Source organism: Marmota flaviventris, chromosome 2, assembly GCF_047511675.1.
Source record: "Marmota flaviventris isolate mMarFla1 chromosome 2, mMarFla1.hap1, whole genome shotgun sequence".
Taxonomy (NCBI): Eukaryota; Metazoa; Chordata; class Mammalia; order Rodentia; family Sciuridae; genus Marmota; species Marmota flaviventris.
In genome coordinates, this window is record NC_092499.1 from 69,238,938 (window position 1) to 69,263,152 (window position 24,215).

General features: G+C 39.1%; 1 pseudogene; it reads right to left on the reverse strand.

The window, feature by feature from the left end:
• Nucleotides 1–6,425: 6,425 nt before the first annotated feature.
• LOC139704890 (U2 spliceosomal RNA) lies at nucleotides 6,426–6,510 on the reverse strand (annotated as a pseudogene).
• Between the last annotated feature and the right edge of the window lie 17,705 nt (nucleotides 6,511–24,215).

Sequence of the window (24,215 nt, forward strand, 5' to 3'; positions counted from 1 at the left end):
TATTAGGGCTCAAACCTAGGGCCTTGCCCATGTTACACAAGCACTCTACCACTAAGCTACACCCTAGACCCTGAAGTTATTTTAAAAGGTTCATAGGGTCATTGCAGTTCAGCCTTGACATCTGTGATGAAAATCTGTCCTAGAGAATACACTGAGGCTGAATTAACTGTAAATGAGCTGTAATTCATCAGAGACCTGGGTTTGAATCCTATGTCTGTGAGACCTCATTTCAGGGAGGGATGAGCCCTCACCTCTAAAGACCATCACGAGAACTGAATGATCCCCCTAAGCACTTGCCATAGGCTCTGGCACACAGTAAACAAAGGAAGTACCAGCTATTTCTCTCATTGATTCTTTTCTCAGTAAAAAGTATTAAATACCATTGTCCCTTGGTGCACACAAGAGATGGGCTTCTTTCCCCAGTCCTCCATCCTGACAGACAGGCAGAAGCAGGAATCCAGATGGCCACCCATCCCTGCACCCAGTGTTCTCAGCCTCATCACTATCATCAACCTTGAGTTCATCTCACATCACCCTTTATCCCTGCTTATGTCAGTCAACACAAACACAGTCACACGCACACACACAAACACAGTCACACACACACACACACACACTTGGGTCCCACCCACATCCTCTCTCACATTGAGGCTTTGCCTCCTGTTGCAGTTGAAACCCAGCTCTCCCTCCAGGAACTTCCCCAGCAGCCCTCCCGCTTTCTCTGATATCATCAGACTATCTGCCTGTTAAAAGCCATCTACCATGCCTGTCATTTCCCATTATTTCTGCATGATTTGGGCGGGGGCAGGTACTGGGGATTGAACTCAGGGGCACTGGACCACGGAGCCATACCCCCAGCCCTATTTTGTATTTTATTTAGAAACAGGGTCTCACTGAGTTGCTTAGTGCCTCGTTCTTGCTGAGGCTGGCTTTGAACTTCTGCCTCAGCCTCCAGAGCCGCTGGGATTACAGATGTGCACCACCATGCCCGGCTTTCAGCATGAATTTAGCTTCTTCCCTACTGTCACTCTCCAGTACAGTCCCTGTCTCATGGTTGGCAATTTCAATACTCAACAGTGATGGAAGTTCCAACCTCCCAGCCTCACTATTTCTTGAATTTCTCTTCAATAAATGTGTCTTCTGCCCTGCCTCCTTCACTGTCCTGGTCACACACAATATTTTTCATTACTAATAACTACAACTCCTCCATAATCTCAATTTGGCGCACCTGCTTTTAACATCACTCCCTGTCTATCGGATTGCCCCTACTAGTGGCCCAATTCCAACAATCCTTTAAGCCCTCTGGCAATTCCAAGTCACTGGTTCTTCTTGCTTTTCACTGTCCTTCATCCCCTTGAGATCCTTCCTTCCATCCTTTTCCATTTTAAATTCCATGCTCAATTTTTACGGCACCTCACCCATCTCGTATTTGCTTGGCGCTTCATCCTACAGGCATGCTGAATGTGGCTGGGGAAGCCCCCCAAGAGTGCTGACCACCTCGATGCTGTCCAGTGGTCACCTTATCCTGGCCCCTCCCATCCCCAAATGGCAATTTCACAACTTCTCCTTCTTCCTCAAACATCCAGTATTTGCCCCCATTCTTACTGTCAGCCAAGACCCTGCTTTTCCAAGTCACTTAGTGATCATCCCACCCCTCAACTAAGAACATACCAAAATGGTCTACCACCAAACCACAAGCTCAGATGAACTAGCCTTGCTCATGGCTAAAGCCAGTCTCTTCCCTCATATGCTAGATCCTATCCCTTAGCACCTGCAAGGACATTTTGTTCCTTTCTTTTCTGTATCATTTTGGACCATTCCTATCACAATAGACTCATTTTACTCATATGTGAGCATAGGAAAGTGATGCCCAATTCATTCTACTGTCTTTCCTATTCCCATCCCCCCCTTCCCTTCATTCCCCTTTGTCTAATCCACTGAACTTCTCTTCTTTCGAAATGGGGTACCTTAAGAATCTTATAAATGCACTTTGTAATTCTCCCATTTAAAACCAAAAACCAACCTTGACCTCAGTTCCCCATAATCATATCCCCTTTGTGGCAAAAAGCCTCAAAAACAATTTATTTTCACTGTCCAAATCCCCTCCTCATTTTCTTAATTGATCTCACATCAATCGGGTCCTCTTCATTCCACTGAACCTGCTCCCTCACCCAGGTCTCCATGAATCAAGGTTATTAATGACTTCTTCTCACTAAAACCAATGGCTGATTCTGTCTTCATCTTACCAGACCCATCAGCAGCACCCAATGCAGAGGACCTTTCTCTCTCTCCCCCTGATTCTAGGACCTATCCTCTCAATTTTCCCTCCTACATCATTGGGTGTCTCCTCTCTTTCTCTCACAATTCACAGCTAATGCCTTTGGAAACCTTCACAGGTCCACTTTCCAAATATATTCAGGATATAACCATTTCTCATTATCTCCATTACCATCACCAAGAACCAAGTCACCATTACCGCCACCTGAATTACTGCCAGCAAGCCATGGTACCGCTAAAACGTTAGCTCAGATGAGGAAAGTCCTCTGCTCAAAACCTTTGTGGGGGCTTCTCGCCTCACTGCCCAACACCATCCGGCCCCCAGCTCTTTCCCACTTGTTCATTCCGCGCCAACACACCAGCCTCCTATTTCCCTCTGTCTCTCTAGACCCATTAGGTACTAGCTGTCCTCTTCCAGAAATGCTCCTGTCACAGATTTCCACAAAGATAACCTTCTCCTCTCTATCAAATCTTTGCTTGAGATGACACCCCATCCCTAATGACTCCCCTACCCACCCTATTTTAAACTGGAACACCCCAACTCCTGTTCCCTCTTGTCCTGCTCTACTTTTTTTTTACTTCCGCACTGGTCACCTTTTAACATTCTATGTAAGTTATTTATATGCTGTATTTATTATTTAACATCTCACTCGTCTCCCAATGGAACGTCAGCACCATTCAGCCAAAGACGTTTTACCTGTGACACGTCTCCAGTACCCAAAAGAGCCTGGTCCAGGACAGACACCAAACAAATATATACTGAAATAACAATTCGATCATGTGAAAAGTATTACCGCTATCCTTCTTTGCTTGCTATATTGGGAGGCAAATGAACCTTTATGAGTTTATATTCCTTTCTGTTAAAGTTATCTGCTCTACTTTACAAGGCACTGTTTTTATTTCACTGTTCCCATCTCCCCCTATGAATCTCATCAATTCCATCACAATGGACTGAAATTGTTGGTATGTAGCCTGTCACATGAGTAGGAGCATGACATCGAATTCAGGTTTTCAAATAATGTTTATTTTAGTGAGAGTTCTGATTGAGAAACCGAAAAAAAGGGCTAAGCTGAGCAAATGGGAATGCAGGGTGTTACAATTGTTTACAAGTATTGTGACCAGTTAAAGGTGGCACACACCTATAATCCCAGTGGCTCGGGAGGCTGAGGCAGGAGGGTCGCAAGTTCAAAGACAGCCTCAGCAAAAATGAGGCGCTAAGCAAATCAGTGAGACCCTGTCCCTAAATAAAACACAAAATAGGGCTGGGGATATGGCTCAACGGTCCAGTGCCCTTGAGTTCAATCCCTGGTCCAAAAAAAAAAAAAAAAAAAAGATGCACTTAGTCTCAATGTAATTTTTCTCCTTTTTAAATCCATGCCATTTTTCATGCATTATCAGTTTAAGTTAGTCATAGCACAGTGACTTACCCTTTCTAGCATGCTCCATAATGGTGAGCTACACAAGCTAACAGGACACTCTGGGCTTTTGAGAGTTATTGCTATTTTATATTAAGCCCATGTTGCAGAAGAATTACAAAGAACCGTTAATTTTGCCCTAGTAGCTCAAAATGTTACTAAGTCTCCTGGAATTTTGAAATATGATTGTCCCTAGTTTCAGCAGGTGAGTGAGACCCTGTCTCTAAATAAAATACAAAATAGGGCTGGGGATGTGGCTCAGTGGTCACGTGCCCCTGAGTTCAGTCCCCAGTATCCACCCCCCCAAAAAAGGTGTATTACTTAAAAAGTTTTAAAAAAAAAAGTAGATCAATACTCCAAGAAAACTCATTTTACAGAGAAAAGCACTAATTCTACTTTTGCATCAATGTATTATTAATTCTAGTTAATTTTAATAAAAGTTTATAAATATATCCATCTGATCGTAACCATATTTAACCACACAAGGTTCCTTTCCCAAGATTCTTAATTTTTTAATTCATTAATTTTTGTCCTTCATTCTTCTTTTTCATTCTAAAATAACCTGTCATTCTATTCTAGTATGGAATTCCTTTTGCTTTTAACAAAAATGTGTACTTCACACCTTTCTTATCAAGACACAATCTACTTTCTTATACACCTCTCACAATTAATACAGGTATAGTCTGTTTCTTCATAATACAAACTTCTCATGAGGCAAATGACATATTTATTACTAGATCCAAATAGATTTACCTTTTATATACCATATAAAAATAAGATGCTTGAGCTGGGTTTGTGGCTCAGTGGTAGCACACTTGTCTGGCATGTATGAGGCACTGGGTTCAATCCTCAGAACCATATAAAAATAAAGGCATTGTACCCACCTACAACTAAAAAAATTTTTTTGAGACATCAAATTAAACTATAGTCTTAAATTACTTTTGGTTGTTGTTGACAAACAACCACACAGGCAAATATAAAAAGTACCACATAAACAAAAAATCTCACTGAGTTGCTTAGTGCCTTGCCATTGCTGAGGCTGGCTTTGAACTCGTGATCCTCCCACCCCAGCCTTCCAAGCTGCTGGGATTACAGGTGTGTGCCACCGCACTTGGTGGTAATAAACCTTTTAACCTTTTAAGTAACACCAAGATTATATATGTTATCAAAGCAATTTCCTGTGCTTCATGTTTTCTTTTTCAGGTCTTTGATTACTTAAAAAATATAGAATTGCCCAACAGTACATACATGTAATCCCAGACACTCAGGAGGCTGAGGCAGGAGGTCACATGCTCAAGGACAGACTCAGCAATTTAGTGAGACCCTTTCTCAAAATAAAAAATAAAAAAGGCTAAGAATGTAGCTCAGTGACAGAGCACCCCTGAGTTCGATCCCCAGTAAAAGCATTTACCATGCTTGACATACATCAAGCAATTCCTTTTTAATTAACATTTTGTTCTTTTTTTTTTTAATGTTTTAGTTGTAGTTGGACACATACTTTTTTTTTTTTTTAATATGGTGCTGAGGATCAAACCCAGCACCTCACACATATGCTAGGCAGGCACTCTACTGCTGAGCGGCAACCCCAGCCCAACATTTTGTTCTTATTGATTAGATTTATAGTTTTACAATCTTGTTTTTGCTTGCTTGTTTTGTGATGCTGGAGGCTGAACCTAGGGGTGCTCTATCATTGCATACTAGAGGATTACTCTACCAACTGAACTACATCCCTAGCCCTAGTTTTATCATCTTAAACATAAACATACGCTTGTTTGACTGGTGAACCCAAGTTGAATAAAACTGTATGTCCACATTATCTTTTTTTTCTTTTTTAAATGATGCTGGGGATTGAACTCAAGGCTTTGTTCATGCAAGGCAAGCATTCTACCAACTGAGGTATATCCGCAGATGCCTCATTGTCTTTAATACTGAAAATTCTGAAGATATTCCTGCTTTTATTTCACCAGCATATTAAAAATAAGCTTTATTTGCCAAAGTTTGTCCCACATCAACTATTTAAATTTGGGGCTGGTTTCTACATTTCTGAGAATTTTAGGAATATTTAATTTATAAGCACTTCAATCTGAATAGAATTTCTTTAAAGGATTTTATTAAGTGATTTGGTAATACTACCCATAGGTAGAAAAATATCACACATCTGTAATATCCATCCATATATACATAAATATACATACCATACAAACATGAACAGAGATCTTAAACTTTTGTCCTAAATTTTTAGCTATGTTTCAATAAAACTTAGTAATCCTACTGTTTGGATATTCTCTCTCTCTCTCTCTCTCTCTCTCTCTCTCTCTCTCTCACTCACTGTGTTGGGATTTGAACCCGGGCTTTGCCTTTGTTCTAACATAACGCTATCTACAACCCCAGTCCTTCCCTTTATATTTTTATCTGAATATCATGGCACAAATTAAGTTTTCCTGTTTATCAATATTTATGGAGGAGACCTTTATGATTTTGATTTTTATTTGCGCTAATAAGTAATCTCATGGAGGTAAAAGGAGACCTCTGGCAGCTATCCAAATAATCCCAAAGCACTTTTGGGTGGATAAATAAATCTAATGTACTAACAGTTAGCCTTCTTTCTTTTCAGCCACAGGTAGTTGCTTTTGAGGCACCCTGAGTCCCTTAAAAAGCGGGAAAAACTCAAGTTCAAGTGATTGAGAGGCTGAAGTGAGGAGAAAGATCTGGCAAGGGTGGAGAGAGGGACAGAAGAGGTAGGGGTTTGAAGGGTGAAATATTAAACTGATAAGAACAGATACTACACTTGATCTTAGCCAAAAGGCCAAGAAGCAATAAAGAGTGAAATATTAAAGATTCTAGGGAACTGGTTGGGCAAAGGAGGAAGGAGGTATAGAAATGTTGGGAGGAAGAGATCTTTGTGGAATCGGGGAAGATCATAAAGTACCAAGTTATCCTCAGCTGAACTGAGCCAACAAGAAGTTGGCAGAGCCTGTATCTAGCAGGAGATCAAGAAGGGTCTTATTTATTTGTTTTGTCTTTTGTGCTAGGGATTGAACCTAGGACCTCACATGTGTCAGCAAATCCTCTACCACTGAGCCCTCAAGGAGGGAGTTTCAATCAACTGACGAGTTAATATGGAAGAAACAGGTTGCAATAGAGAGAACAGAGAAGACCATACAGCTGAAACATACTAAACTAAACAAAGCTTGGTAATGATTCTTAACCTCTGCCAACTTCTGCCAGTTATCCCTGAAGTCTACCTGCAGGCCCCTAAACAAATGGGATGTCCCAGTTAAACAGTCAACAGGCACTGAAAGTTCCACTTGTTTTCTGAACGTCTTCAATGGCTGCACTCTCTCAAAATGAGGAGCTCAAAAGAATCCTATGCTAAAACAACTTATTCTGGTTTTCTGACCTGCCTCAGGGAAGGACTGGCCAGGGGGCTGGGATGGGGGCAAGAGACCTTCCCACCTCTGCTGGTGGGACATTCTGGAGTAGTATAATCTGAACCCTATCAGCTGGAAGTTCCCCAAACAAAATAAAAAGGCAATTCTGGGTTCTTCTATTTCCTTCTAACTTGACTGCACAGCTCGTTCTCTCCCACTGGAAAACCTGCTCCCTCATTAACATCAATCTTGTCTTCTGTTGCAAAGAATTTAAGGAACCTTAATCCAACAGTTTATTTTTATTTTAAAAAATATTTTAATTGTTAGTAGATCTTTTGTTTTATTTATATGCAGTGCTGGGGATCAAACTCAGGGCCTCACACATGCCAGGCAAGCACTCTACCACTGAGCTATGACTCCAGACCTTTAATCCAACAGTTTAAGTGACACCTTAGCCACTAAGCGAGTTTTTCCCTGTTCTTCCAGGACTTAGGTTATTCTGCTTTATTTTCATTATTAATGCTAACGTTAGCATTCAAAGACCCTAAATGTCATGTTCTGTTGTCACTCCTCTTTCAGTGCCTGCTGCCTGATTAAGTCAAAGGTGTCTTCACTCATATGTCTTTTCTTGCTCTTTATTTTCTCTGTTTATACATATGATGGAAAAGTGTTAAATTTTGATTTTTGTTAGGTATTTAGGACCATTCAGCTTTTAATTTTTTCTTATTTCACTACTGAACCCAGAGTGTCTCTACTACAGAGCCACAACCCCCCAGCCCCTTTTATTTTGAACTGCTTTTTTAGTGGTGCTGGGGATCAAATCCAGGGCCTCACACATGTCAGGCAAGCACTCTACCACTGAGCTATACTCCCAGCCCTTTATTTTATTTTGAGACAGAGTCTTGTTTAGTTGCTGAGGCTGATCTCTAACTTGCAATCCTCCTGCCTCAGCCTCCCAGGTCACTGGGATTACAGGAGATTACAGGCATGTGCACCATGCCTGGCTTTTTATCTTTTTAATGCCTGTAAGATCTACAGCAATGTTCATTTTTATTGGTTCTTGATAATTTTTTCTTATTTATCTTATTTATCTTGCTAGGGGTTGATCAATTTTACTAATCTTTCCAAAGAATCAACTTTTGGTGTTTGCTAAGTTATTCAGTTGCATCTCCATTTTCCTTGAATTTTACTCTTAACTTTATCATTACTTTTCTTTTACACTTTTGGGTGTTTTTTTTCCTCCATTTATTTATTTTTTCCATATTTTTTATTGAAAAAATTATTTATATGCATTTTAATTGTACATAGTAGTAAAATTCATTGTTACATATTCATAATGCACACAATGTAACCATATAATTTGGCCATTATTACTCTTTTAGTTTTAAAATAAGATATTGATGTAGAAATTTTTTTTTAATATTTATTTTTTTTTTTAGTTTTTCGGTGGACACAACATCTTTGTTTGTATGTGGTGCTGAGGATCGAACCCGGGCCACATGCATGCCAGGCGAGTGCGCTACTGCTTGAGCCACATCCCTAGCCTCTAGAAAAATTTTAAATATTGCATTTAAAGCTACAATTTCCCTATATATACTATTATAACAGTATCTCACAAATTTCATATTTTTGTGTTATTTTATTCCAAATAGCTTAACATTTCCACTGCTTTTTATTTTTATTTTTTTCATCTATAAGTTTTGGGGAAATATTTTGCTCAATTTCCAAACATTTGGAGATTTAAAAATCCCCTAATTTCATCCATTTGATGATCGACATGGTTCAAGTTGGTACTTATCAGGATTATCACTATTATCTTTCTCTGATTTTCTGATGTGGTTTTGTTTATTTGTATTTTAGTAAGCATTAACAGGCTTTTGACTCAGCAATAAGAAACTGCTCTGTGTGACATATCTGCCAATACTCTGCAAGATTCCTACTGTGCTCCCATCTGTTATATTTCAATATAACTTCAGGCACAGGGAAACATGCCACAGATCTCAATTTTCTGGAGGGATTTTTTTTCTCTAATTTGTTAATAAATACAACAAGGAAAAAAAACAAAGTTCTTAATTATCTTTGTAGCTCCTTGAATAAAGAAGTGCTTAGTGTAATAACTTCAAATGGAACTAACTATTGGTATACTTTATGTTTTGAAATCAGGTCACCATAGGGGTCAATATCAAAGAGAAAGAAAATTCAAGAGGTGTTCTGTTTTCCATCCTCATGAGAAAGCTGGTTCTGGATGGAAGCACAGCACAAGTCATGAGGGGTCAGAGGACTCATCAAAAGAATTTCAAATAAAGGCCTAGCAAGAAAATTAAAGGTTCTTTACTAGACCAGTCTTTGAAAATTTGTCATTCTGCAGTAGGTTTTGGATATTTCTAAATCTTCTGGCCAAATCCTAAATTCTATACAACACAACTTTTCCTGATTTCCCTGGATTAAATTATCTTAGATAAGATTCATCTGAGGCTTCTAGTTGTATCTTCTGGAGGGGGGGGTTGGGGGGGGAATATATATATATGCCATCCCAAGGCAAGAGAATTTTACTTTTGTATCACAAGGACCATTTTAATTTTTCTAGTACAACAGTGACATCTAGTGGAAAGAATTCTTTGGTAAATTACCAAACAGATGAAATTAAACATTTTCTATTTCTGTCGATTAGAAAAATAAATGGTTTTAATCATTTGTCCCTTAATAAATGTGTGTTTGTTTTCTAAATACAAGCCAATGCCAGTGATATAAAAAGTTTTCAACACTTAGAGTAAAAGCCTTGGGCCGGGATATAGCTCAGTTGGTAGAGTGCTTGCCTCACATGCACAAGGCCCTGGGTTCAAGAAAAAGAAAAGGAACAGCACATCAATAATTATTCACATCAAGTGGGATCCATCCCAGAAATACAAGGTCTTTCAACATATGCATTGTGGCCCTTCTATAGCTCAGTTGGTACAGCCAAGGACTGTAGTGGGCGCTCCTTAACATAGGAATCATCAATATGCCATCAACAGAATGAAAGGGGGAAAACAATATGATCATCTTAATAGATACAGAAAAGGAATTTGATAAAACTTAATATCTCTTCATTTTTTTAAAAAAAGGCTTCATTAAAAGAAAAATGCACCCCCCCGCACACACACACACACACACAAAAAGGCTCTCAGTGCTCAGTGACATACTGTGTGATCAGGACCCTAAGGAGAAATGGTTTAGCAGGTTATTAGATAATAACTGGCATCCAGCAAATTCATCTGAGCAAGGAAGCACGTTCTGTTCCTTCTACCTATCTTCCCTTCATTGGATCTCTGATAAAGTGTTTTGATAATAACTATGGAGACTAGCAATTGGGTTCTGATCATACTCCTTAAAGATTCTTGGGAGATAATAGTGAAAAAAATATCTATGAGAACCCACGATTGAGTTCAGAATGGGAAAAGGGGATTAAAGATTTCTAGATAAGATGCATGCCTGAGGAAGATGCATTTAATACACTAACTAGAATAAATAAATAAAGCCATTGAGTAAGTTCTAAATTGTTCTTTGTTCTCTTTCAAGTTTGGTCTTGCTTGGAAGTCCTAGGGAATTGCCCTGCCCTTCTATAGAAGATATGACTGGTTCTCATATTTCAATGAATCCTGATTACTAAAAAAAACCCTCTTTATTTGTTTAGTGTCAACTATGAGCAAGGCATGGCAATCGCATTTCGTGTGTGTGTGTGTCTGTGTGTGTGTGTTGTAGATGGCACAATACCTTTACTTGATTTATTTTTATGTGGTGCTGAGAATCTAACCCAGTGCCTCATACATGGTAGGTAAGCACTCTACCACTAAGCAACAATCCCAGCATCCACATTTTATATATAGTAACTCATGCCATGTTTCTCATGCAAGTCTTGATGTGTAAACATTGTCAAATCTCTTTTACAGATAAGAAAAATGAGGCTCCAAACAAGTTAGATAACTTGCCTAAGTCAAATAGTTAAGTAGCAGAGTCAGAGATCAAATCTCAGCTATTTTACTTCTACAGCCCATTATCTTTTCATCATATATGTTGCCTCTACCATACAACTGGAAGAAAGAGAAAATGAACAGCACATCAAAGATTAATCACATCAAGTGGGATACACCCCAGGAATACAAGATCTTTCAACATGTATCAACACACCATCAACAGAATGAAGGAGGGGGAATCATATGATCATCTTATAGGCATTTGATAAAATTTAATATCCCTTCATGATAAATTTTCAGAACAAATTAGGTAAAGAATAAATGTACCTTGACATAATAAATGCCCTATATAACAAGCCCACAAAGAGCATAACACTGAACAGAGAAAAGTTGAAACTTTTTCTCTAAGATCTGAACAAGGAAAAGGATGCCCACTTTCATCATTTTTATTCAAAATGGAACCAGAAGTCCTAGCTGACACAATCAGCCAAGAGAAGGAAATAAATGATGTCCAAATTTAAAAGAAGAAAGTCAAATCTTCATTGTAAATGATATATTCTCATCCATAAAATACCTCAAGAGGGGGTAGGGATATAGCTCAGTTGGTAGAGTGCTTGCCTCATATGCTCAAGGCCCTGGGTTCAATCCCCAGTAACACACACACACACACACACACACACACACACAAAAACACAACTCAAGATGCCACCAAAAAACTATTAACACTGATAAACAAACACAGAAAAATTGTAAAGTCTGTAGCATTTCTATTTGCTAATAGCAAATTATCTGAAAAAGAAATTTAAGAAGACAATCTAACTTAAAATGGCCACAAAAAAAATACCTAGGAATATATTTAATCCAAGAGATAAAAGATCTCTGCAATGAAAATTAATAAAGATAATAAGGAGAAACCATCAATAAAGATAAGAGAACACACACACAAATGAAAGACATCCTGTGTTCATGGACTGGAAGAATCAATATCATTAAAATGTTCATAATAGCCAAAGACATTGACAGATTTGATGTAATTTCTATCAAAATACCATGGCATTCTTTACAGAACTAGAAAAAAATATTTGTAAAATTCATATGGGGCCACACACAAAAAACAAATAGCCAAAGCAATCTTTGGCAAAAAAACAAACAAAAAAAAAAGCAAGAAGCGTTTTAATGCCTGACATCAAAATATACTACCATGCTACAGTAATTAAAACAGAATGGTATTGGAATACAGACACATAAGACCAATGAAACAAAACGGGGATCCTAGAAGTAGACCCACACCTCTACAGCCAACTGATCTTCAGCAAAGCTGCTAAGGGGATATATATTAGGGAAAAGAAATTCTCTTCAATAAATCGTGCTGGAAAAACTGGATATGCACATGCAGAAAATGAATTCAAACTGGATTAAAAATTTAAATTTGAGACCTAAAACTATGAAACTATTAGAAGAAAAATAAGAAAAATACTTCTTGATACTGAAATAGGGAAGGATTTTTTTTGGATAAGACTCTAATTCTGTTTAAAAATGGGCTCTCTCCCTTTCTTCCTCTCTCTCCCTCTTCCTTTCTCCCTCCCTGTCTCCTCTCCTTCTCCCTCGGTCATCTCCCTCTCTCCCTCTCTTCTGCCTTGCCTCAGGCCTAAACGAACGTGGCCAGCCACCCATAGACTGAAACTGAAACCCCAGAAACTGGGAATTAACAGAAATTTTGAAAAACTAAATAAAAACGGGCAGTAGACCTAACATGACATTCCTCTTTCTTTATTTATTTTTTTAGCCCTGCAGAGGCAAGCTCTCAAAAAAAAAAAAAAAATTGCTTTAACAACTTAAGGAGAACCTGTCTCAAAATAAACAAAAATAATAAAAAGGGCTGAGGATGTGGCTCAGAGGTAATATCCCTGGGTTCAATTCTCAGTACCAAAAAAAGAAAAAGAAAATATGATCTGAAGAGAAATCACAGTATAACTTGGCATTTGTTATGTGATGACATGCAAATGACCAAATGCTCAAAATTATTAATCATCAGGAAAATGCAAATTAAAACCACAATGAAACCAGGCAAGGTGGCACACACCTATAGTCCCAGACACTTGGGAGGCTGAAGCAAGAAAACCCACTAGCTAGGCAATTGCTGTACCACTGAGTTATAGCCCCAGCTTTTTTTTTTTTTTTTTTTTAATGATAGAACCCAGGGCCCAGTGAATGCTAAGCAAGTGCTCTGTCACTGAACTAATCCCCAACCCTCAGTACAGTTTTTTTGGTTGTTGTTGTTGTTACATCTGAAATTTCTTTCAATCTTTGAAAAGCCACACACTGGAAATCCACTCGGATTATGTTTTCCATTTCTAAAGTTCCCTTCACTAATGTTTATGATTAGAGATAGGAAAACAAATTAAAAAGGCAGAGAACCTGAAAATAGAGTTACTGGAGTCTTCATCAGGTTTGAACCAGAAAAATCAAGGCTGATGGAGCTATAGAAATCCGTGAACAGCTAAGAGGGAGAAAAAACGAACTATGACCTTAGCTAGACACTCTGGGCTGCATTAGAGCAGCAGGTGGCTCTTTATTTATTTATTTTTTTCTTTAATTTTTATTATTGGTTGTTCAAAACATTACAAAGCTCTTGACATATCATATTTCACACATTTGATTCAAGTGGGTTATGAACTCCCATTTTTACCCCGTATACAGATTGCAGAATCACATCGGTTACACATCCACGTTTTACATATTGCCATACTAGTGTCTGTTGTATTCTGCTGCCTTTCCTATCCTCTACTATCCCCCCTCCCCCTCCCCCCTCCCATCTTCTCTCTCTACCCCATCTACTGTAATTCATTTCTCCCCCTTGTTTTTTTTTCCCTTTCCCCTCACTTCCTCTTGTATGTAATTTTGTATAACAATGAGGGTCTCCTTCCATTTCCATGCAATTACCCTTCTCTCTCCCTTTCCCTCCCACCTCTCGTCCCTGTTTAATGTTAATCTTCTTCTCATGCTCTTCCTCCCTACTCTGTTCTTAGTTGCTCTCCTTATATCAAAGAAGACATTTGGCATTTGTTTTTTAGGGATTGGCTAGCTTCACTTAGCATAATCTGCTCTAATGCCATCCATTTCCCTGCAAATTCCATGATTTTGTCATTTTTTAGTGCAGAGTAATACTCCATTGTGTATAAATGCCACATTTTTTTTTTATCCATTCATCTATCGAAGGGCATCTAGGTTGGTTCCAGAGTCTAGCTATTGTGAATTGTGCTGCTATGAACATCAATGTAGCAGTGTCCCTGTGGTATGCTCTTTTTAGGTCTTTAGGGAATAAACCGAGAAGGGGAATAGCTGGGTCAAATGGTGGTTCCATTCCCAGCTTTCCAAGGAATCTCCATACTGCTTTCCAAATTGGCCGCACCAATTTGCAGTCCCACCAGCAATGTACAAGTGTACCCTTTTCCCCACATCCTCGCCAGCACTTGTTGTTGTTTGACTTCATAATGACTGCCAATCTTACTGGAGTGAGATGGTATCTTAGGGTGGTTTTGATTTGCATTTCTCTGACTGCTAGAGATGGTGAGCATTTTTTCATGTACTTGTTGATTGATTGTATGTCCTCATCTGAGAAGTGTCTGTTCAGGTCCTTGGCCCATTTGTTGATTGGGTTATTTGTTATCTTATTGTTTAATTTTTTGAGTTCTTTGTATACTCTGGATATTAGGGCTCTATCTGAAGTGTGAGGAGTAAAAATTTGTTCCCAGGATGTAGGCTCCCTATTTACCTCTCTTATTGTTTCTCTTGCTGAGAAAAAACTTTTTAGTTTGAGTAAGTCCCATTTGTTGATTCTAGTTATTAACTCTTGTGCTATGGGTGTCCTATTAAGGAATTTGGAGCCTGACCCCACAATATGTAGATCAGAGCCAACTTTTTCTTCTATCAGACTCAGAGTCTCTGATTTGATATCAAGCTCCTTGATCCATTTTGAATTAACTTTTGTGCATGGCGAGAGAAAGGGATTCAGTTTCATTTTGTGGCATATGGATTTCCAGTTTTCCCAGCACCATTTGTTGAAGATGCTATCCTTCCTCCATTGCATGCTTTTAGCCCCTTTATCAAATATAAGATAGTTGTAATTTTGTGGATTGGTCTCTGTGTCCTGTATTCTGTACCATTGGTCCACCTGCCTGTTTTGGTACCAGTACCATGCTGTTTTTGTTACTATTGCTCTGTAGTATAGTTTGAAGTCTGGTATTGCTATACTGCCTGATTCACACTTCCTGCTTAGAATTATTTTTGCTATTCTGGGTCTTTTATTTTTCCATATGAATGTCATGATTGCTTTATCTATTTCAACAAGAAATGCTGTTGGGATTTTGATTGGCATTGCATTAAACCTATAGAGAACTTTTGGTAATATCACCATTTTGATGATGTTAGTTCTGCCTATCCATGAACAGGGTATATTTTTCCATCTTCTAAGATCTTCTTCTATTTCTCTCTTTAGGGTTGTGTAGTTTTCATTGTATAAGTCTTTCACCTCTTTTGTTAGGTTGATTCCCAAGTATTTTATTTTTTTTGAGGATATTGTGAATGGAGTGGTTGTCCTCATTTCCCTTTCAGAAGATTTGTCACTGATATACAGGAATGCCTTTGATTTATGCATGTTGATTTTATATCCTGCCACTTTGCTGAATTCATTTATTAGCTCTAGTAGTTTCTTTGTAGACCCTTTTGGGTCTGCTAGGTATAGAATCATGTCATCTGCAAATAGTGATAATTTAAGTTCTTCTTTTCCTATTTTTATGCCTTTAATTTCTTTCGTCTGTCTAATTGCTCTGGCCAGTGTTTCAAGAACTATGTTGAACAGAAGTGGTGAGAGAGGGCATCCCTGTCTTGTTCCAGATTTTAGAGGGAATGCCTTCAATTTTTCTCCATTCAGAATGATGCTAGCCTGAGGCTTAGCATAGATAGCTTTTACAATATTGAGGTATGTTCCTGTTATCCCTAGTTTTTCTAGAGTTTTGAACATAAAGGGATGCTGTACTTTGTCGAATGCTTTTTCTGCATCTATCGAGATGATCATATGGTTCTTATCTTTAGATAAGTCTATTGATGTGGTGAATAACATTTATTGATTTCCGTATATTGAACCAGCCTTGCATCCCAGGGATGAATCCTACTTGATCATGATGCACGATCTTTTTGATATGTTTCTGTATCCAATTTGCCAGAATTTTATTGAGGATTTTTGCATCTATGTTCATTAGAGATATTGGTCTGTAGTTTTCTTTCTTTGAAGTGTCTTTGTCTGGTTTAGGAATCAGGGTGATATTGGCCTCATAGAATGAATTTGGAAGTTCTCCCTCTTTTTCTATTTCCTGAAATAGCTTGAAAAGTATTGGTATTAGTTCTTCTTTAAAGGTTTTGTAAAACTCTGCTGTATACCCATCCGGTCCTGGGCTTTTCTTAGTTGGTAGTCTTTCGATGGCTTCTTCTATTTCCCCTATTGATATTGGTCTGTTTAGGTTGTGTATATCCTCCTGACTCAATCTGGGCAGATCATATGACTTAAGAAATTTATCGATGCCTTCACTATCTTCTATTTTATTGGAGTATAAGGATTCAAAATAATTTCTAAATATCTTCTGTATTTCTGAAGTGTCTGTTGTGATATTGCCTTTTTCATCCTGTATGCTAGTAATTTGAGTTCTCTCTCTTCTTCTCTTCGTTAGCATGGCTAAGGGTCTGTCGAGCTTATTTAATTTTTCAAAGAACCAACTTTTGGTTTTGTCAATTTCTTCAATTGTTTCTTTTGTACAGTTTTCCAACTAGTTATTATAAAAAAGACACAATACCCCTAAAAAACAAATGCCGAATGTCTTCTCTGATATAAGGGGGGTGACTCAAAATGGGATAGGGAGGAAGAGTATGAAAAGAAGACTACCACTAAATAGAGAAGAGAGGTGGGAGGGAAAAAGAGGGAAAAGGGGAGTTGCACGGAAGATGGAAGGAGACCCTCATCGTTATACATGTATGATGTTGTGATGAGAAAAAGAAAAAAAAAAGGTGTCACATTAGATTGGGTAGAGAGAAATGATGTGAGGGGAGGAGAGGACTAGGGGTGATAGGAAGGGCAGCAGAATAGAATAGACATTATGATTGCTGTATGTATATAGGTGACTCTATGACCAGTGTGATTCTGCAATCTGTACAATTAGAAAAATGAGAAATTATACCCCAATGATTTAAATGTATGAATTGCCAAAATCATTGTAATGTCATGTGTAGCTAATAAAAATAAAATAAAATTTGAAAAAAAAGACAAAATACAACAATACTGTTGGCAAAAACGTAAATTAGTGTAGTCATTCCAGAAAACAGTATGGAGGTTCCTCAAAAAATTAAAAATACAACTACTATATGATCTAGCCATTCATTATTGGGTATATATCCAAAGGAAATGAAATCAGTATGTCTGAGAGACAGCTGCACCTTTTCAGAATTTTTTATTCACAGTAGCCAAGGTATGGAATCTACATTGGTATTCACCAAGGTGTGAATTGATAAAGAAAATATGGTATACACACACAATAGTATAGATATATAGCCATATATATCTCTAGGCCTGGTGTTGCATGCCTGTAGTCCCAGCTACATAGGAGGTTGAGTCTGGAGGATGGTGAGTTCCAGCTCAGCCCGGGCAACATAGCAAGACCCAGTCTTAAAAAAAATAAAAAATAAATAAAAATTTAAAGGATGAAATTCTGTCATTTTTGACCACATGGATGGAACAGGAGGACATTATGTTAAGTAAAATAAGCTAGTGACAGGAAAACAAATACTGCACAATATCATATATGGAATCTAAATGAGTTGATTTTTTGGAAGTTAAGAGTAGAATAGTGGTTCCCAGCAGTTGGGGATAGGAGGGGCAAGAGGGATGGGGAGAGGTTGGTTGATGGATACTAAGAGGAGAAATCAGTTCTGGTGTTCTATTTGCACAGTAGGGTGACTACAGGTAACGATAATGAACTGTATATTCCAAAAAAGCTAGAAGAAAGGATTTGGAATGTTTCCACCATAAAGAAGTGATAAATCACGTCTGTAATCCCAGTGGCTCAGGAGGCTGAGACTGGAGGATCGTGAGTTCAAAGCCAGCCTCAGCAATGACAAGGTGCTAAGCAACTCAGTGAGACCCTGTCTCTAAATAAAATACAAAATAGGGATGTGATTCAGTGGTTGAGTATGCCTGAGTTCAATCCCTAGTACCAAAAAAATATAAGGAAAGAAATGGGGAGTTGGGGATATAGCTCAGTTGGTAGAGTGTTTGCCTTGCATGCACAAGGCCCTGAGTTCAATATCCAGCACCACAAGAAAAAAAAAAAAAAAAGAGAGAGAGAGAGAAATGATAAAGAAGATAAATATACTTACCCAGAGTTTAAACATTATAGAATGCATACATATGTTTTAGTCCATTTTCCATTACTATAATAAAGGAATGCTTGAGACTGGGTATTACATAAAGAAGAGGGGTTTATTTGGCTCACAGTTTTGGAGGTTCCACAGCATGGCACCAATATCTGCTCAGCTCTGGTGAGGATCCCTTGCTTTGTCACATTAATGGAAAGCATCATTACTGGAATGCATCCAAGAGGAAGAGATCACATGGATTGAAAACCAGAGACTGAGAAGAAGCTAGTCTTGCTCTTTTATAATATCCCCCTCTGGACAAATATAAGCAGGGTCCAAAAAAAGCTGTATTAATCCCTTCTGGGATTAGACTTCACTTTTTTTCTTTTTTTAAATATTTTTTAGTTGCCTTAATTTTATTTATTTATTTTTATGTGGTGCTGAGGATCGAACCCAGGGCCTCACACGTGCTAGGCAAGCGCTGTACCACCGAGCCACAACCCCAGCCCCTAGACTCCACTTCTTAAAGATTCCACACCACCTCTGAACATCACCACATTGGGGACAAAGCTTCCAACATGAGAACCCTGGGGTACACATCCAACCATAACAACATATATGAAAACATCATAGGGTACCCCATAGACATGTATAATTTTTATGTCAATTAAAAAAATTTAAAGTGAAAAAACAAAAGGAAATGGAAGATATTCTTCTTTATTAGTGTCTAAAAACTGATGAAGCACTTTTACTATTTTCCCAAAATGAGAAAATAACATTTTCTCCTCTGCTTTATACCACCAAACTTAGTATACTCTATATTTTCAGTCTCAGGAGCAGTAGAAAGAACATGATTTCTGAAACCAGTTGCCTAGATTAGAACCCTGACTTGCCTAGTTACTAGCTGCATAGCCTTGAGCAAGTGACCTACCTTTTCTTGGGCTTCCTTTTCCTCATCTTAAATGGAATAGTAAACATCTATTTCATAGGTTATTTTGAGAATTAATTTTTTTTGGTACTGGGGACTAAATCAAGGGGTACTTGACCACTGAGTCACATCACCAGCCCTTTTTATTTTTTATTTTGAGACAAGGGTCTCAACTAAGTTGCTTAGGGCCTCACTAAATTGTTGAGGCTTGTTATGAACTTGCGATCCTCCTGCCTCAATCTCCTGAGCTCCTGGGATTACAGGCCTGCACCACCATGCCTGGATTGAGGATTAATTGAAGTACCTGTACACCACACCACTAAATAGCATTGTAAATGTTGGCATCATTACTATTAACATATTAAAAACTGACAAGTTGTTGAATCTCTTCATTTGTAAACCATATGAGTGGGATTTTGTTTTGTTTTGTTTGGGTATTGAACCCAGGGGCACTCTACCACTGATCTATATCCCCAACCCTTTTTATTTTTTGAGACATGGTCTCACTAATTTGTGTCATTGTAAATTACTGATTGGTTGATTGATTTAAAGACAGGGTCTTGCCAGGCACAGTGGCTACACCTGTTATCCCAATGACTCAGGAGGCTGAGGCAGGAAGATCAAAAGTTCAAACCCAGCCTTAGCAATCTAGTGAGGCTGTAAGCAATTTAGCAAGACCCTGTCTCAAAATGAAAAATAAAAAGGGTAGGGGATGTAGTTCAGTGGTGAAATATCCCTGGGTTCAATTTCCAGTACCAAAATAAGTAAATAGATAAAGGAATAAATAAATACACTGTCTTTCTATGTTGCTTAGGCTGACCTCCAACTTGGGATCCTCCTGCCTTAGTCTTCTGTGTAGCTAAGATCACAGGCATGCACCATCTGACCAGTCTCTGCCTTTAAATTGGAGTGTTTAATCCATGTACACTTATTATAATTACTTGTATGGTTGGACTTATGCCTTTCATTTTTCTGTTTCTGCTGTGTCATGTCATTTTGTACCTCTGTTCCAACTTTACTTCTTCTTCTTCTTCTTTTTTTGAGGGGAGGTACTGGGGATTGAACCCAGAGGATATCCAAGATATTATCTTTGAATAAATGATTTAGACAACCTGTTCATCAAAGTTGGAAATTACATTAAATTAGAAGCGATGCTAATATTTTGATGACAGCCTAGTGCCGCAGTCTGGCTGGGCACAATCAGGAGCCACTTGTCAAAAGAAACTAACTTTATTTTTAGAACCACACACACCAAACAAAACAGCCTCTCAGGAAAAACCCTCAGAGCCCCAACTGCCACCACCGGCTTTCCACAAGCCTCTCTCTCCAACACAAGCCTCTCTCTCCACCTCCCACAATCCTCCTGCTCTAGAGGCCGATTGGCTGGGTCACGTGGGTGGAGCCAAAAAAGTCCCCCAATGAGCAGCTCCGTGGTCTGAAAGGGCAGGGAAACAGCCCAATGAGCATCACCGCAGAGGAGCCAATCAGCTAGATGTTGCTGGGGCCGCTGTGAGCCAATCATCAGCCGGCAGCTGGAAGTTTGCTGGCAGCTGGAAGTTTGCTGGGGCCCCTTCGGCTGTGGCTCTCAACAGCCTAGGGAACATATAAGGTTAAGAAGTTGCTGCAGTTTGAATGCTATGTCCCCCCAAGTTCACGTGTTGAGACCTGGTCCTCAATGCAGTGATATTAAGAGGTGGGGCCTTTGGGAAGTAATTAGGTAATAAGAGTAAATGGGATTAGTGCCCTTATAAAGGAGGCTTGAGGACATACAGAAGGTACAATCTTCAAAGCAGAGAGCCCTCTCCAATATACCCATCTGCTGGCACCTTAATCTTGGACTTCCTGCCCTCCAGAACTGTAACAGATTTCTATTGTTTATAATTTACCCAGGCTGAGGTATTTTGTTATAGCTGCTCAGTTGGACGGGGAGAAGGCTCAAATAATGAGGCAATGTTTAGAGTGAATTTTTTGTTGTTGTTTCAGTGGTGGGGATCAAACCCAGGTCCTCACACATGTTAGGCAAGTGCTCTACCACTGAGTTACATTCCCAGCCCAAGAGTTAAAAGTTACTAGGCTGGAGATGTAGCTTAGTGATAGAGTACATGTTTAGCATGCATCGAGCTCTGAGATGATCCCCAGGACCCCCGCTCCCCATCTCCCTCCCTCTCTTTCTCAACAAATATTAACACTGCTGGCATTAAAAAAATGAGTTTGGTTGTGCATAATAGAAAGCCTAAGTTTATGAGAACTTAACCAAGTGTGTGGTATTCAGGAGTACAGAGTGCCATACTCCAGGCTCATCAGACAATGCCTGGAGGTAGTTCCCACAGTAGAAGGATACATAAGCCAATTCATGCTCTTAGAAGGTCATCAGATAGCAAGGTAACTCAAAACTGTGTGCCTATGAGAAACACTGAGGTGTTTATTCTGGAGAAAAGATACTTGAAGTACTATCATGTGAAAGGGAATCAGATTTTTTTCTCATCAGAGGACAAAATTAGGGCCAATTGCTAGATGCTGTACGTTAGAGAGGCAGATCTCAGCTCAAATTGAGACATTTTTTCCTTTCTTTTACAGCCTCACACACACTAGGCAAATGTTCTGCCATTGAGCTCCATCCCCAGCCGTTCTTATTTTGAGACAGGGTCTCAATAAGTTGCCCAGGCTGGCCTTGAACTTGTGATACTTCTGCCTCAGCCTCCTAAGTCACTGGGATTACAAATAGGTGCCACTGCATCCAGCAAGTGACAATTTTAATGTTAGAACATTATAAAAGCCAGGTGCAGTGACACATGCCTATAATCTCAAGGACTCAGGAGGCTGAGGCAGAAGGATCATAAGTCACCCAGCTTGGGCAACTTAGCAAGACCCTGTCTCAAAATTTAAAAATTGAAAAAAAAAAGGTTGGAGATGTAGCTCAGTGGTAGAGAGTTCCTGGGTTCAATCCCCAGTATTGGGAGCTGGAGGGGAGAACATTACAGAAACAAAATGGGCTGTCTGAGGAGACAATAAATTTCTAGTAATAATAAAAATACTGGCTATGACATACCAAGATCTATAATGTACAAGGCTGTATTCTAAATAGTTTACATGAATTAACTCATTGTGCCTCAAAAATAACTCTAGGAGGAACTGCTGTTATCTTTATTTTACAGGTAAGGAAACTGAGTTTAATTGACCATGGCCAGAGAGAAAGTGTAGATCTTGGGCTGGGGGAATATATCCTTGAGCCCTTACCTGGCAAGTAGGAGGCCCTGGGTTATATCCCCGGCATTGCACGGGCATGCTTGCACATGAGCGCATGCGAGTGGCAGATGTGAATGTAAGGAATCTGATTATGAAGTCTTAATTCTTTATTGCTCTGTGCTCAGGCAGGGGCTTGCTGGACTAGGGTGAAGGGTTTCATAGGCAGATCAAGTGCTGGCTAGGACCAGTAATTTGCTGGAACTAATAGCTACATTTATTGACCATTTGCAGTGTGTCAGGCACTGGACTAAGGAATTCATACGCATTAAAAGAGATAATACAATAAAGCACCCAGCAGAGCATCAATGTACTCAATTTACCATTAGCTGTTATGATCACTTTTAATCCTCTCAGCAGCTATATTAAATGGGTATTGTTGTATTCATTTTGCTAATGGAGAAACTTAAGTCTTGAGAAGTAAATCACCCAAGATCAGATAGCAGTACGTGCACTGCTCAGGTGATCTCAGATCTATCTTCCTGATGCTATGGCCCCATTCCTTCCACTATGCCCTGCTTCCCCCTTCCCACCTGAAGTTTTGTGATGCCATAAAAGCAGGAAGAAAATAATAATAAATTTACCTTAAAAAAAGTCTCCACAAATTTAGATCACAAATTAGTATACCATTGTCTATTTGAAGTTAAATCTTAAATAGTATAACAAATATAAATCAGAATGCAGGAGCTGGGGCTGGGGCTGGGGCTCAGCGGTAGCGCACTAGCCTGGCATGTGTTAGGCATTGGGTTCCATTCTCAGCACCATATATAAGTAAATAAAATAAAGGCCTATCAACAACTAAAAACATATTTCAAAAATAAATAAATAAATCAGAATGCAAATGAAATTGGATTTGTTTTTTGTTTGCTTAATTTTCAAGCCTATTTATTTACCAGCTGAAGATCATTTTCCTGGTTCTTTGTTTTACAGGTTCCACCAGAAAATTCCCAGGGGCTGATAACTGAAGAGTAACACAAAGCCATGAGTTGATTTTGAGCTAATCAAATGACCCTCAAAGATCAGAAGAGGTGGCAAATGACTGTAATCCCAGAGGCTGAGGCAGGAGGATGGCAAATTGAAAGCCAGTCTCAGCAACTTAGCAAGGCCCTAAGCAACTCAGTGACACCCTGTCTCTAAATAAAAAATATATATATGGAAAAAAAAAAAAAAGGTCTGGGAGCCAGGCATGATGGCGCACACCTGTAATCCCAGCAGCTTGGAAGGTTGAGGCAGGAGGATCATAAATTCAAAGCCAGCCTCAGCAAAAGTAAGGTGCTAAGCAACTCAGTGAGACCCTGTCTCTAAATAAAATACAAAATAGAGCTGGGATGTGGCTCTGTGGTGGAGTGCCCCTGAGTTCAATCCCCAGTACAAAAAAAAAAAAAAAATCAGAAGTGAGTAGAAGTTCATTTAAGGGCTTAAAAGCCTCAAGGACATAAGACATGGGGCCACAACTCCAAATTCAGGCACAGCATGGAACTGAAACTGAGCTCTCCGCAGAGGCCTGGTAGCCAGGAAAATTGTTCTGCCTGTGAAACAGAGCAGGCAGAAGCCCTACCCTTTGAGTGAGCAGAGACATGCTAACAGGTTGGCCAGAGATAGAAAGGGGGTCACCAAGAGAAAC